Source organism: Bufo gargarizans, chromosome 3 (genome assembly GCF_014858855.1).
Source record: "Bufo gargarizans isolate SCDJY-AF-19 chromosome 3, ASM1485885v1, whole genome shotgun sequence".
NCBI lineage: Eukaryota > Metazoa > Chordata > Amphibia > Anura > Bufonidae > Bufo > Bufo gargarizans.
The window spans coordinates 25,449,896-25,465,467 of NC_058082.1; the positions used below are offsets into that span (position 1 = coordinate 25,449,896).

General features: G+C 48.3%; 1 protein-coding gene across 2 annotated transcripts in view; it reads left to right on the top strand.

Annotated features, from left to right (window-relative positions):
- Window positions 1–15,572, top strand: part of MTMR2 (myotubularin related protein 2) — a 42,739-nt gene that overhangs the window by 5,837 nt on the left and 21,330 nt on the right. The window contains exon 1 of one of the 2 annotated variants that reach the window (XM_044284064.1): window positions 14,097–14,164. The exons of the other annotated variant lie outside the window; for it this stretch is intronic. The gene's annotated coding sequence lies outside the window, so the exon portion shown is untranslated. Of the gene's footprint in view, window positions 1–14,096; window positions 14,165–15,572 lie in introns of those variants that run through there. 2 annotated transcript variants of the gene reach the window in all.

Here is a 15,572-nt window from a genome sequence, read left to right on the forward strand (position 1 = left end):
TTTTTTTTTTTCTCACAAAGTCTCACTTTCCGCTAACTTAGGACAAAAATGTAAATCTTTCATGGACTCAATATGCCCCTCAGCAAATACCTTGGGGTGTCTTCTTTCCAAAATGGGGTCATTTGTGGGGTGTTTGTACTGCCCTGGCATTTGAGGGTCTCCGCAATCATTACATGTATGGCCAGCATTAGGAGTTTCTGCTATTCTCCTTACATTGAGCATACAGGTAATGAGATTTTTTTTTCCGTTCAGCCTCTGGGCTGAAAGAAAAAAATGAACGGCACAGATTTCTTCATTCGCATCGATCAATGTGGATGAAAAAATCTCTGCCAAAAAAAAAAAAGGAGGGGAAAGGCGTCTGCCAGGACATAGGAGCTCCGCCCAACATCCATACCCACTTAGCTCGTATGCCCTGGCAAACCAGATTTCTCCATTCACATCAATCGATGTGGATGAATAAATCATTGCCGGTATTTTTTATTTTTTTTTATATATATACAAAGTGTTTGCCAAAGCATAGGAACGCCGCCTCCTCCTCAGCTCGTATGCATCGGCAAACGTATCTGTCACTGCAGAGGAGAAAATCCCGTCTTGCAGCGCCGCATACACCGACTTGCGTGTAATCTGACAGCAGCGCAATGCTTCTGTCAGAATGCACATCGGTGCTGCAGCTAGTCAATCGGTTGGTCCACCTGGAAGGTAAAAAAAGAAAAAAAAAAAAAAAAGAAAAAACCAGGCCGCAACGCAATAATTTTATTAACTTTGCAACAGAACATGTAACTTTAACTTTTTTAACTGAACATTAACGTGTTTGCTTACTGGTGTGTTTTTTTTTTTTTTTTTTACCTTTATAGAACAAACCTCTCCTTCCCCATGGGTCAATGTGCAAAGCGCAAATCGCCCAAAGATGTGGCGAAGTGCGTTATGCACTTTGTCCCATGTGAAAGGAGACGTTTGCAGCAGCAGTGAGTGAATGGGCCCTAATAGCCCTGTGTGCCTATCCTGGTGAGATGATCCCTATGCTAATAGTGTACCTGTGAGTGGTACTTCCGGAAACACTCTCCAAAGCATAGGGCAGGGTGGTCAGGACAGTCAGGACAGAAATAGCGGGTGTCACGCCTTATTCCACTCCTGCTACAGACACGACATCTTTTTCGGGGTGGCGGTCGGTTTGAGGTACCAGGAACGACATTGGGGAAATGTCGCTCGTGTAGACGGCTAACTACACTGGTGGTTGGGGCCACGGAACCTCCTGGATACAGGAGGTTCGCGATGATCTCTTCCTGAAATTTGAGGAAGGATCCAGTTCTCCCAGCCTTACTGTAGAGAACAAAACTATTGTACAGAGCCAATTGAATTAAATATACAGACACCTTCTTATACCAGCGTCTGGTGCGTCGGGAAACTAAATACGGAGACAACATCTGGTCATTGAAGTCGACCCCTCCCATGTGGAGGTTATAGTCGTGGACTGAGAGGGGCTTTTCAATGACACGGGTTGCTCGCTCAATTTGTATTGTCGTGTCTGCGTGAATGGAGGAGAGCATGTAAACGTCACGCTTGTCTCTCCATTTCACCGCGAGCAGTTCTTCGTTACACAGTGCGGCCCTCTGCCCCCTTGCAAGACGGGTGGTAACGAGCCGTTGGGGGAAGCCCGCGCGACTAGTTCGCGCGGTACCACAGGCGCCAATCCGTTCTAGAAACAAATGCCTAAAGAGGGCCACACTTGTGTAAAAATTGTCCACATAAAGATGGTACCCCTTGCCGAATAAGGGTGACACCAAGTCCCAAACTGTCTTCCCACTGCTCCCCAGGTAGTCAGGGCAACCGACCGGCTCCAGGGTCTGATCTTTTCCCTCATAGACCCAAAATTTGTGGGTATAGCCTGTGGCCCTTTCACAGAGCTTATACAATTTGACCCCATACCGGGCGCGCTTGCTTGGGATGTATTGTTTGAAGCCAAGGCGCCCGGTAAAATGTATCAGGGACTCGTCTACGCAGATGTTTTGCTCTGGGGTATAAATATCTGCAAATTTCTGGTTGAAATGGTCTATGAGGGGCCGAATTTTGTGGAGCCGGTCAAAAGCAGGGTGGCCTCTGGGACGGGAGGCGGTGTTGTCGCTAAAGTGCAGGAAACGCAGAATGGTCTCAAATCGTGTCCTGGACATAGCAGCAGAGAACATGGGCATGTGATGAATCGGGTTCGTGGACCAATATGACCGCAATTCATGCTTTTTTGTCAGGCCCATGTTGAGGAGGAGGCCCAGAAAAGTTTTAAGTTCGGAAACTTGGACTGGTTTCCACCGGAAAGGCTGGGCATAAAAGCTTCCCGGGTTAGCGGTGATAAATTGTGTGGCATACCTGTTTGTTTCGGCCACAACTATGTCTAAAAGCTCCGCAGTCAAGAACAGCTCAAAAAATCCCAGGGCTGAACCGATCTGAGCCGTCTCAACCCGAACTCCAGACTGGGCAGTGAAAGGGAAAACTACAGGTGCGGCTGAAGTTGGGGACTGCCAATCAGGGTTTGCCAGCACCTCTGGGATTCTAGGGGCTCTACGGGCACGTCTTTGCGGTGGCTGCGACGGGGTCACTACTGCACGTGCCACCGTACCAGCTTCAACTGCCCTTCTGGTGCTCGCTACTTCACCAGGTTGTACGGCAGTGCTGGTACTAGGTCCAGGGAGGGCTGGGCTGCTGGTGTATGCCTCACCACGTAATCCGACAGCACCAGCCCCACTCTGCTGCTCTTGAAGCGGATCCTGCGCAACCTGCGGTCTAGCGACACGGGGCCGGGTACGCCTGCTGCTATCAGGGACCTCAGCCTCCTCGTCCGAACTTTGGGTCAGAGAGCCACTGCTTTCTACAGGTTCGTATTCTGACCCGCTGGATTCATCAGATGAGGGTTCCCACTCCTCATCCGACTGGGTCAGAAGCCTGTAGGCCTCTTCAGAGGAATACCCCTTGTTTGACATGTGGGCAACTAAATTTAGGGGTATTCCCTGAGACTACCCAAGAAAAAAAGCAAGCCTGTCTTACAAAGGGGAGGCTAGCGAAGTACCGGAGGCCGCTGCGGTTGATAAAAAAATATCAAAACTGATTTTTTTATCGCCGCAGTGCGTGTAAAGTGAATGTGCAGTGATCAAAAAAAAAAATTTATTTGTCACTGCGGTGGGGCGGGTGTGGGCGAACGCACGTGTGGGCGACCGATCAGGCCTGATCGGGCAAACACTGCGTTTTGGGTGGAGGGAGAACTAAAGTGACACTAATACAATTATAGATCTGACCGTGATCAGTTTTGATCACTTTCAGATACTATAAAAGTACAAATGCTGATTAGCGATACGCTAATCAGCGAATAACAGACTGCGGTGCGGTGGGCTGGGCGCTAACTGATCGCTAACTACCTAACCAAGGGACCTAAACTATACCTAAAACCTAACGGTCAATACCAGTGAAAAAAAAAAGTGACAGTTTGCACTGATCACTTTTTTCTTTTCACTTGTGATTGACAGGGGTGATCAAAGGGTTAATTGGGGTTCAGGGGGGTGATCAGGGGCTATAGTGTAGTGTTTGGTGTACTCACAGTGTAGCCTGCTCCTCTGCTGGATCCAACCGACGAAAAGAACCAGCAGAGGAGCACAGCAGCCATATAACAGATCATATTTACAAATATGATCTGCTATCTGGCACTTTGATTGGATTTTTTAAAAATCAGCAACCTGCCAGCCACGATCATTGGCTGGCAGGTTGCTGACGAAATACTTCTCGATGAAATGCCGGCGCGAACTGCGCACGCGCGGGCGCATACTCGCGTCATCTCGCGTCTCGCGAGATGACGCGTATATGCGTGACTGTGCGCAGCGCTGCCACCTCCGGAACGCACATGTGCGTTAGGCGGTCCGGAGGTGGTTAAACAAACTGCAGAACCCCTTTAAAGTAAAGCTGCTGTTGAACTTCATCTCAAGGTCTGGACTCGTTATTCTTTCCAATCCCTCAATTACTCTCCTTTATATTGCTTGGGAGCCAAAGCCTGGGGTCCAGCGGTATCCAGGTAGAAGCACCGTGACACACATAAAGAGATATTTCGGCTGCACTACACCACTCGGCATTCCTACTAAACCTGGACTTGCGGTATAGAGGGGCCCTGTGGGGAGGTGCCCTTTGCAGACCTTTCTGCTGCAGCTGAAGGATGGAACTGAGCATGTGCTTCCATCTCAGTCAGCAGGACAGAGAAATTAGAAAAACAGCAAACAGCAGGTGGCGCTATACAGAGATTTCAGTTAATAACTCAGTGGCTATACTAAATTTTTTATCACCTTGTTATGCAAGAGGGTGTGGACCCACTGCGCCACTGACTGGGTATACTCTGGAGGGGCGTAACTACCTAGAGCCTCTGATGGTGAGGATAGGCTTGGGCCATTAGGGTAGTTGCCAGGGGCTACTCCAGAACAGTCCCCGAGTCAGTGGCAGCTGACCAGGGGGTTAGAGTACTTGGTGGAAGCACCGAGGGGACTTGCGTGGCAAGGAGTTTCCAGGTCTGGACAGGCGGCAATCAATCGAAGTCAGTAAGCAAAGTCCGAGGTCAGAGGCAGGCGGTAAAAAAACAAAGTCCATAAACGAGATCCGAGGTCAGGGGTAGGCGGCAAACAGCCAAAGTTCATCAACGAAGTCCAAGCAAGTCTCCAGCAGGAAGGAAACTTTGGCATGGAACACAGATAGCATAGTTAAGCTACCTGCTGCCCGCGTTTGTCAGCATGGCGGCAGGAGGAAATAGAGGGAGCGGTTAGGGGCAGCGGCGCCAGGGCACGGACCGCTGGGCTAACACACATGCCATTACAAAAGTATTCAGATCCAGGTGCTGGTTTTAAAAATGTAGAATATTTTTGTGGGACATCCCCTTTAATGGTTACTTCTTTTGTACAGTACACTTGACATGAACACTTTACATCACATCGGCAGAAGGTCTCCTCTCTGTCTGTATTCTCTAGCTTTTTGCTGGTTTGGCAGACTACTGCCCTTGCTTTTCTTTGCCCGTCAGTTTTCCTTTGAGTTTTTTTTACTGCTCCTATGGTCATCCTGTAGACCTCAGTTTATGAGTACTTTACTTCCAGGATCCAACTACTGTAAAATGGATGCCTAAGGTTTATATACAGCCAACCTCACCCATCTACTAACTGGGTCATCATACCAAGATGGGGATCCAACAGTTGGGATCCGAAACTGATCAAGAGAATGGGGGTCCCAAATCCGCCAATGAATGGAGTAGAGGTCAAGCATGCTCGCTGCCGCACTATTCCTTCTCTATGGTATTGGTGGAGCAGCACAGAACACGGGTATCTCTGGCAGTCCCATCATCCCATGCTTGACCTCTGCTCCATGCATCCATGGAATTTTGGATCCCTGTTCTCATGACCTGACTGATTAGACACTGCTCATAGGGGAAAAAAAAAAACGTTTTATCTTAGTGGAACCAATAGTACAAAGCTTATGAGCAGTCATTGGAAGACCACAACATGGTTGGACCCGGTTGATGTCTCTCTCTCTTGGCTCTTGCTTTTGACTGCAACACTTCCATTTTATGACACGGCGTCTCACAGTCTAACCAGGTAGTTTTGGAAAAGTTCTGTCTGCCTAGTCTTTACTCGCATCTTCTGCACAGGCCACTGTGGGTGCTCTTGTTCAAATGGCCTCAATCTTCCAGCAGACTAGATCTCTCTGGCTCATATCGCAGTGCTGAAACCCCTATTGTATTGAGATGTCACCACCTCAAAAACCTGCACCGAAGGTCGGAAAGCACCAAAAAAATACCCAACACCCTTAGGCCCCTTTCACACGGGCGAGTTTTCCGTGCGGGTGCAATGCGTGAGGTGAACGCATTGCACTGAATCCTGACCCATTCATTTCTATAGGGCTGTGCACACGAGCGGTGATTTTCACGCATCACTTGTGCGTTGCGTGAAAATCGCAGCATGCTCCTCTTTGTGCGTTTTTCACGTAACGCAGGCCCCATAGAAATGAATGGGGTTGCGTGAAAATCGCAAGCATCCGCAAGCAAGTGCGGATGCGGTGAGATTTTCACGCATGGGTTCTAGGTGACAGTCTATTCCCTGTATTATTTTCCCTTATAACATGGTTATAAGGGAAAATAATAGCATTCTGAATACAGAATGCTTAGTATAATAGTGTTGGAAGGGTTAAAAAAAATAAAAAAGTTAACTCACCTTATCCTCTTGATCGCGTAGTTCCCGGTCGGTCTCTTCTTTAGCTGTGGGCTAAATGACCTGTGGTGATGTCAGATCACATGCTCCAATCACATGGTCCATCACCATGGTGATGGAGCATGTGATCTGACATCACCACAGGTCCTTTAGCCCACAGCTAAAGAAGAGACCGACCGGGAACTACGCGATCAAGAGGATAAGGTGAGTTAACTTTTTAATTTTTTTTAACCCCTCCAGCACTATTATACTAAGCATTCTGTATTTAGAATGCTATTATTTTCCCTTATAACCATGTTATAAGGGAAAATAATACAATCTTCAGAACATCAATCCCAAGCCCGAACTTCTGTGAAGAAGTTCGGGTTTGGGTACCAAACATGCGCGATTTTTCTCACGCGAGTGCAAAACGCATTACCATGTTTTGCACTCGCGCGGGAAAATCGCGCATTTTCCCGCAACGCACCCGCCTCTTATCCGGGCAAAAAACATGACGCCCGTGTGAAAGAGGCCTTACAAGATCCTCCTGACCTGCCTCCATCAACATGGAGCCCAGGGCTGCTAAAGAAATGGAGAGTAATACCTGACATACAATGACCACAACAGATAATGCAAGAGAATCGCTGAAGCACAAGTCTTCTCTTCCAAACATCTTTGGTGGTCACAGAGAATCTCAAAGCTCAGGCCCCCTCTGCCTGGACAGGGTGCCTTATATACCCGAGGACCCTCAGCTATTGGCTGGGGAGGGATTTGCAGATGCGCACACTGGCCCTTTAAGAGGTCACAGGTGCGCAAAGCCTAAGGGAACAGAGACTGGAGCAATGCAGACAGCAGCTTGCAGAGGATGCCAGGCAGCATGGTGGGCACAGACCGTAGCGCTAACAATATGGCTGGCCATAACTCCCGGCAGAGATTCGCTGGGGGTCACAGAGGCCGGACCCGCCATGTGCAGCTGCTCTTTCTAGTTACTATTAGATTTCCTGTAGTAAAGAAATCTTTCTCCAGCACTCTCTGGAGGTAAACACAACTCTTGCGGAAGAATTGCTCCTTAGGTACTGGTTGCTCCGCTGTATTCTTAGATTGACGACGGAGCCTTTGAAGGGCTTTCCAGGAAATGTGAGCTGATTTTTGGATAATAGTTTTTGGCAAAACTTTCACCTTTACTGTACATTCTTTTATCAATGTTATTATTAATGAAGTGGTGCATTAACGAAATGCCTCAGACATCCGCTGCACCTCTACAAACAGAAGACAGAAGATATCTCCTCTGACAAGTTGGGAAAAACATAGAGGGGTCATTTGCTAACAGAAATTCACCTTATTCTGGCGCAGATTGTGGCGCAAATGTTATTTGCACCACAAACTTGTCACGGAAGGTGTATAGAAAACTAGAAGACACAAAATGAAGATCCGACAGACTGGATCCAAAACTAAGGAACGAAAGGGAGAGCCCTGCAACAGACCTGGCTCTCTCCCTAACTGCTCAGCCTATGCAAAAATCTCAATGGTAGATGATCGCATATCCTCGTACCTCGACTGTATAACACCTGAACACCCTATAATAGTGAGGGGACACGACCACCGGCTCCCTACACTTGATACGGAGGGAGTCAGGGTCACCTGGGATCCAGCAAACAGGAAAACACAAATGAACAAACAAAACTTATCTGTAGAAGACTCAGTAGTAGCATCCAGCATGCATACACTCCAGGACGTTGTATAAACCGCAAAGTGATGCAGTATGGGAAGGGATTTAAAGGGATGCAATCAGTGCAACTACATGACAGCTGAGAGAGGCTAACGAGATGAGGAAAGAAAAGCAAAACAAAAGGAACCTCAATGAGGAGGTTCTGAAGGACGTCTGTCAGAGCTTCTCAGATGTCTGGTGTTGACAGTACCCCTTCTTCTACGAGTGGACTCCGGACACTCAGATCCCACCTTCTCAGGATGGGACCTATGGAAAGCCCTGATGAGACGAGTGGCCTTAATGTCCGTCACTGGGACCCACATCCTTTCCTCAGGACCATAACCCTCCCAATGAACAGGGTGCCTTATATACCCGAGGACCCTCAGTACTGGAGAGAACCGCGGACAACACGAGAATCCACAATCCTAGAGACCTGAAATTCAAGATTACCATCAACCACAATCGGAGGAGGAGGCAAAGACGAGGGTACAATGGGTTGGACATAAGGTTTTAATAAGGACTTATGAAAAACATTATGGATCTTCCAAGTCTGAGGAAGATCAAGACGGTAGGCAACAGGATTGATGACGGACAAGATTTTGTAAGGCCCAATAAACTTAGGACCCAACTTCCAGGAGGGAACCTTCAATTTGATATTCTTAGTAGACAACCACACCAGATCACCAACATTCAGGTCCGGACCAGGCACACGTCTCTATCCGCCACACGCTTATATCTCTCACTTATGCTCTTTAGATTATCCTGAATCTTTTGCCAAATAGATGACAAAGACGAGGAGAATCTGTCCTCATCAGGTAAACCAGAAGACCCCTCTCCAGAGAATGTCCCAAACTGCGGATGAAACCCATATGCACCAAAAAATGGTGACTTATCAGAGGACTCCTGACAACGGTTATTTAAAGCAAACTCAGCAAGGGACAAAAAAGAACACCAATCCTCCTGATTCTCTGCCACAAAACAGCGCAGATATGTCTCCAGATTCTGATTGACGCGCTCTGTCTGGCCATTCGACTGCGGGTGGAAAGCAGAAGAGAATGACAACCGAACCCCCAAGTGAGAACAGAAAGCCTTCCAGAATCTGGAAACAAACTGTGTGCCCCTATCAGAGACTATGTCTGAAGGAATACCATGCAATTTGACAATGTGATCAATAAATGCCTGCGCCAGCGTCTTAGCATTGGGCAAGCCAGGAAAAGGAATGAAATGCACCATTTTGCTAAAACGGTCCACCACCACCAGAATCACAGTCTTCCCTGAGGAACGAGGCAGGTCCGTAATGAAGTCCATGGACAGATGTGTCCAAGGACGGGAAGGAATGGGTAACGGAAGGAGAGGACCTGATGGCCGTGAATGAGGGACTTTGGCACGAGCGCAGGTCTCGCAGGCTGCCACAAAACCCTCAACTGACTTACGAAGCGCCGGCCACCTGAATCTCCGAGCGATGAGATCCACTGTGGCTCTTGCCCCCGGGTGCCCAGCAAGGACAGTATCGTGGTGCTCCTTAAAAATCTTGTGTCTTAAAGGGATTCTGTCACCTCCCCTAACCCAAAATCGGATTTTAAAGCAGTCATGCAGCACAGCTTACCTTGAATAGGCTGTGCTCTTCTATCTTGTAATCCGTCCAGTAGTTTATGAGAAAATCGACTTTTATGGTTATGCAAATTAGCCCTGAAGGTGCCCAGAGGGGAGTTTTGTTCCCCTTAGTGAGCCCAGTACCGCCCCTCTTACAGTGCCCAGCCCGCCTTCCTTGCGACTGTCTAACCGCCCCCAGCCTCCCACAGCCTCTCATCCCTCTGCTCCCCCTCCCTCACGGCCGAACGAACTCTCGCACAGGCGCAGTACCCACTGGGGGCTGCGCCAGTGCGATCTGCAGGAGACTGAGGGCAGGAGCTTCATCCTCGTCACTGGGCTCGGCGCATGACAGCTGCTCCACTATCTACAAAAATCTCACAAAAAATGTTCTTGCTCTCTAGCGCCACCCTGGCAGGTAGGACAAAATGGGAACTACAAGCAAACGGAAAACCTTCAATTTCCGCATCAACCCTGCTAATAGTAACAGATGGAACGTCTTTAGAGGATTTTTTTCTTTTTGTTTCTTTATTACTCTCAAAAAACTGCCTAAATCTCCTAGAGGGACAAACATTTGCCAAATTATTTATACCTCCACAACAGAAACAAACCTTCCTATGAGAGCTGAATCTTCTATTGTCAGAAGCAAGCAAACCCAGCTGCATGGGCTCCTGCTCAGAAGGGATTGAGAGCGACTGAGACCCCTGTGCACTGAATGAGACCGCTGCACTGTCCTTGGACTGAGTATGACAGGAAGGAGTGATCTCTCCTCTCTCTCTAAGACGCCTGTCAATACGAACGGCCCGAGACATGGCAGAGTCCAAGGAGGTAGGTCTCTCATGAAAGGCAAATGCATCTTTCAATCCCTCTGAAAGACCATGGCAAAATTGACTTCGGAGTGCAGCATCATTCCAACCAGTATCTGCTGCCCATCTCCGAAATTCTGAACAGTATATCTCTGCGGATTGTTTACCCTGGCATAAAAGACGCAGTTTAGATTCAGCCAGAGCAATACGATCCGGATCATCATATATCTGACCTAGGGCTAAAAAAAATTCATCCACTGAACAGAGGGGCCGTGCCCCCACCGGCAGCAAAAAGGCCCAGGACTGAGCGTTATCCTTGAGCAGTGAGATGATGATCCCCACCCTCTGCTCCTCATCACCAGAGGAATGGGGAAGAAGGCGAAAATGGAGTTTGCAAGCCTCTCTAAAACAAACAAAATTCTCACTACCCCCGGAGAACGTATCCGGGAGCGAGATCTTAGGCTCAGAACAAACTCCATGAACGCAAGCTGAACCGGTCACTTGAAACTGAGAAAGAGTCTTACGGAGATCTGCTACCTCCAATGAAAGACCCTGCATGTGTTCAGTCAAAAGTGAAACCGGATCCATGCTTGAGACGGTTTTGGTGGTTTATAATGTCACGGAAGGTGTATAGAAAACTAGAAGACACAAAATGAAGATCCGACTGACTGGATCCAAAACTAAGGAACAAAAGGGAGAGCCCTGCAACAGACCTGGCTCTATCCCTAACTGCTCAGCCTATGCGAAAATCCCAATGGTAGATGATCGCATATCCTCGTTCCTCGACTGTATAACACCTGAACACCCTATAATAGTGAGGGGACACGACCACCGGCTCCCTACACTTGATACGGAGGGAGTCAGGGTCACCTGGAATCCAGCAAACAGGAAAACACAAATGAATGAACAAAACTTATCTGTAGAAGACTCAGTAGTAGCATCCAGCATGCATACACTCCAGGAAGTTGTATAAACCGCAAAGTGATGCAGTATGGGAAGGGATTTAAAGGGATGCAATCAGTGCAACTACATGACAGCTGAGAGAGGCTAACGAGATGGGAAAATGAAAGCAAAACAAAAGGAACCTCAAGGAGGAGGTTCTAAAGGACGTCTGTCAGAGCTTCTCAGATGTCTGGTGGTGACAAAACTGCAAATTTTTTCCCCACCTATTTTAGGAGTAGAAAATGGTCTAAATTTAAGCCAGCAAGGAATCTGGCGTAGATTTAGACTGGCGGTGGATACGCCAAAGTTATGTAGAGACTGGCGCCTCTTTAAACCTTCGACGGATTCACCGTCAGCGCACGCGGTTATTAAGACGGGGTCTAAATCGCCGGTCTTAATAAATAATCCCCATAGTCCTTTATCTACCGTTGATTTGGCATCTTAGACTTGATGATAAATTGCACGCAGTTATGGTGCCGATGTGAGTTCTGTCTGATTCAGGTTGCATATCAGGGGTGGCAATGAAATCGCACATGTACACGATCCCATAACAGCAAAAATGTTGGACTTTTTTTGCAAAGAATTATCTCCCTCCCCCCCATTGTGTTATATTAAGGGCTCATGCACACGACCATTGTTGTTTTGCGGTCCATTTTTCGCATCCGGACAGGAAACTCACTTGTGTGAAAGAGCCCTAAGGGTGTGTTCAGACAGAGTTTTTGGGATGTGGGTTTCGGCGCGGATTTGGTACAGAAAAGCGGGCTGAAACCGCCTTCCATTGTTTTCAATGGGAGACTGTGCTGCAGTTCACGTGGCTGAGTTTTTTTTCATGTGGTTTTTCAAACGTGCCCATTCCTCCCAACTGTCTCAGATTTCGGTGGCCGTCCCGCGGTCCCAGAACTGCTGAGGTACATCCCGCTGTCTGTGCATTCACAGGACACAGAGTCAGTTGCTTGTAGTGGTGAAGCAGGGAGCCGTTCACTCCACGCTTCACCATTCAGCTCAGCTGCCGGCGCTCCACACTGCGCAGCCTGGGAATCAGCCTCTGCTCCTCTTACACAGCAGCACAATGTGTATCCTGCCTGCTGGGGAGCGCCGGCAGCTGAGCTGTGGTGACCATCTGAGGAACTAGGTGAGTAGTTACAGATTTTTCTTCTTTCTGTGAAAGTGGCACATATCTGGGCATAACTATTGTGAAGGGGGGACATATCTGGGCATAACTACTGTGAGGGGGACACGTGGGCATAACTACTGTAAAGGGGGCTCATATATTGGCATAACTACTGTGAAGAGAGCACATATCTGGGCATAAATACTGTGAAGGAGGCACATATCTGGACATAACTACTGTGAAGGGGGCACATATCTGGGCATAACTACTGTGAAGGAGGCACATATCTGGGCATAACTACTGTTAGGGGGCACATATCTGGACATTACTGTGAAGAGGGCACATATCTGGACATTACTGTGAAGGGGGCACATATCTGGGCATAACTACTGTGAGGGGGACACCTGGGCATAACTACTGTAAAGGGGCACATATATTGGCATAACTACTGTGAAGGGGGCACATATCTGGGCATAACTACGGTTAGGGGGCACATATCTGGACATTACTGTGAAGAGGGCACATATCTGGACATAACTACTGTGAGGGGGACACCTGGGCATAACTACTGTAAAGGGGCACATATATTGGCATAACTACTGTGAAGGGGGCACATATCTGGGCATAACTACTGTTAGGGGGCACATATCTGGACATTACTGTGAAGGGGGCACATATCTGGACATAACTACTGTGAGGGGGACTCCTGGGCATAACTACTGTAAAGGGGCACATATATTGGCATAACTACTGTGAAGGGGGCACATATCTGGGCATAACTACTGTGAGGGGGGACATAACTGTTATAACTACTGTAATAGGGCACATATCTGGACATTACTGTGGGGGGGGGCACATATCTGGACATAACTACTGTGAGGGGGCCCAATGTGGGCATAATGGGAATAACTACTATGTGTGGGCATTAAGGGTCTGGGTGGGATAGTTTGTGTATAGTTATGTTTTAGGCGGAGTTAGAAGCGTGGCCTAGTATTATAGAATTTGCAGCGGTGTGAGTGGCGAGGGACCCTCTTTGCGCTTTTCAAAAGTTTGTTGGTACAGTTCCGTTCTTGGCGCGGTTAATGCTCGGACCCCTCGTAAAGCTGCGGCGGGAGCCTGGTTGCGGTTTAGCGCCATTCAGATAAACCGAGGGCTAGAGATGAGCGAACTTCTGTTTTAAGTTCGGCGTCTAAAGTTCGGGGGCGGGTTAGCGGAGAATCCCGATCTGGAACCGGATATGGATTCCGACTTCCGTTGTGGTCCGTGGTAGCGGAATCAATAATGGCCGATTATTGATTCCGCTACCACGGACCACAACGGAAGTCGGAATCCATATCCGGTTCCAGATCGGGATTCTCCGCTAACCCGCCCCCGAACTTTAGACGCCGAACTTAAAACAGAAGTTCGCTCATCTCTACCGAGGGCAGGTCTACACCACTTTAAACGGAAAAAACCCTCTGCAGCAACGATGCGGTTTCTGCCGTGGGATACGCAGCGGATTTTGTCGTGGACAAGCCCAATACGGATTCCACATCAGGTTTTTTCAGTGCAAAAAATAATAATTTTAAGAACGCTCAGTGTGAACATATGCGAGTACTGCACACCAGATAGGGGTCTAGCACAGGTCTCCATCCCTGGTGCTCGGGCCAGCAGTATCATATTACAGGTTTGGGAGTGCTGAGCAGCGCCCTCTACCGTCACTCCTCCCAAGCACCGCGCAGACTCTCGCCGCCAAGGTGAAATCTCGCGATATTTGTATCAGGAAGCGGTGAAGAAGCCGCCGGCCGATTCCTCCTACTTGTCAGTGCGGGTGAGGAGGGGGCAGACAGAAGCCGGGGAGGGTCTGCTGGCGGGTGGGAGGAAGACGCTGTGTACTCCGCTGTCTGCTGCCTGTGCTGGAACTGCACCCCCACCATTATAACACGATAGGAGTTGTAGTTTCCTCCTAGTTGTGGACCAGGGAGCCTGTGCTGAGATTGGACTACATGTCCCAGCAGCCTCTGCGAGGCCTGGAGGGTTTTTTGGGGACGTGTTTCAGCCTGTGTGTGTGTGAATGCAGCCCTGTACTGTGTGAGAGGGGGTTATCTAAATATAGAATCAGGTGACCTCTGCTTGCTGTCAGTGAATACGAACATTGAGGCAGATTTACTAAGGTCAAAATTCTGGCTTGTAATGTAATAATAATAACAATAATAAAGGCGCCCGCACCACGTCAGTCATTATCTGCTTTGGACTCTTTTTGTACCTACAGAAGGGTTGCGGATTTGGCAAATGCGCCAGATTAACGGTAAACTAGCGATAAGATGTAGAAATCAGTCAGACGCGCGGGCCCGGGGGCCCCATCTCCAGCCTAGCTCCTCTGTACATGTACATTTCATAAATCTTAGTGTCGGTGATGAGACCCCACGCTCGCTAGAAGGAGGAGGAAGAAGCTCACATAGCGGGTGCCCTCTCCTCGCTGCTGATGGGGTTAAAGGGGTATTACTGGGACCACCAGTACAGCTTTTATCTGTCTGATCGGCAGGGGGCCGAATGCTGGGGAACAAGGGCTTGTCCTCCCCTGTTTGAATAGGGGCGGTCTGGTCCCGTTCAGCGCTATGGGGCGGTGGAGAAAGCTGAGCGCTTGTACTGGACTGTATCCAGCAGTCCTGTAGAGTGGAATGGCTGCCTCTCCGTAGCATAGGTCCCTATTCACTGCCTGAACGATGGCGCTAAAAAGTAAAACAAAAAAACACTTTATTAGACGCCTCAGTAAAACATATAACAGTGGTGATCTCTAACACAAATCGGAGGCGGGGAGCCTCTTACTGGGCTCCTCTATCCTCTAAGGGCACTTTCACACTAGCGTTAAAGTTTTCAGGGGTACTGAGTTCCGTCCTAGGGGCTCAATACCGGAAAAAAACGCATCCGTTTTAGGACGTTTTTTGCGTTCTGTATACAGAACCATTCATTTCAATGTTTCCGCAAAAAAAAAAAACGGAAGGTACTCTGTATGCATTCCTTTTTCGTTCAAAGATAGAACATGTCCTATTATTGCCCGCAAATCACGTTCCGTGGCTCTATTCAAGCCAATGGGTCCGCAAAAAAAACTAAACAGAACACATACGGAATGTACTGTGTATGTCTTCTGTATTCGTTACGTTTTTGTGGAACCATCTATTGAAAATTTTATGACCAGCCCAATTTTTTTTAAATGTAATTATGTATACTGTATATGC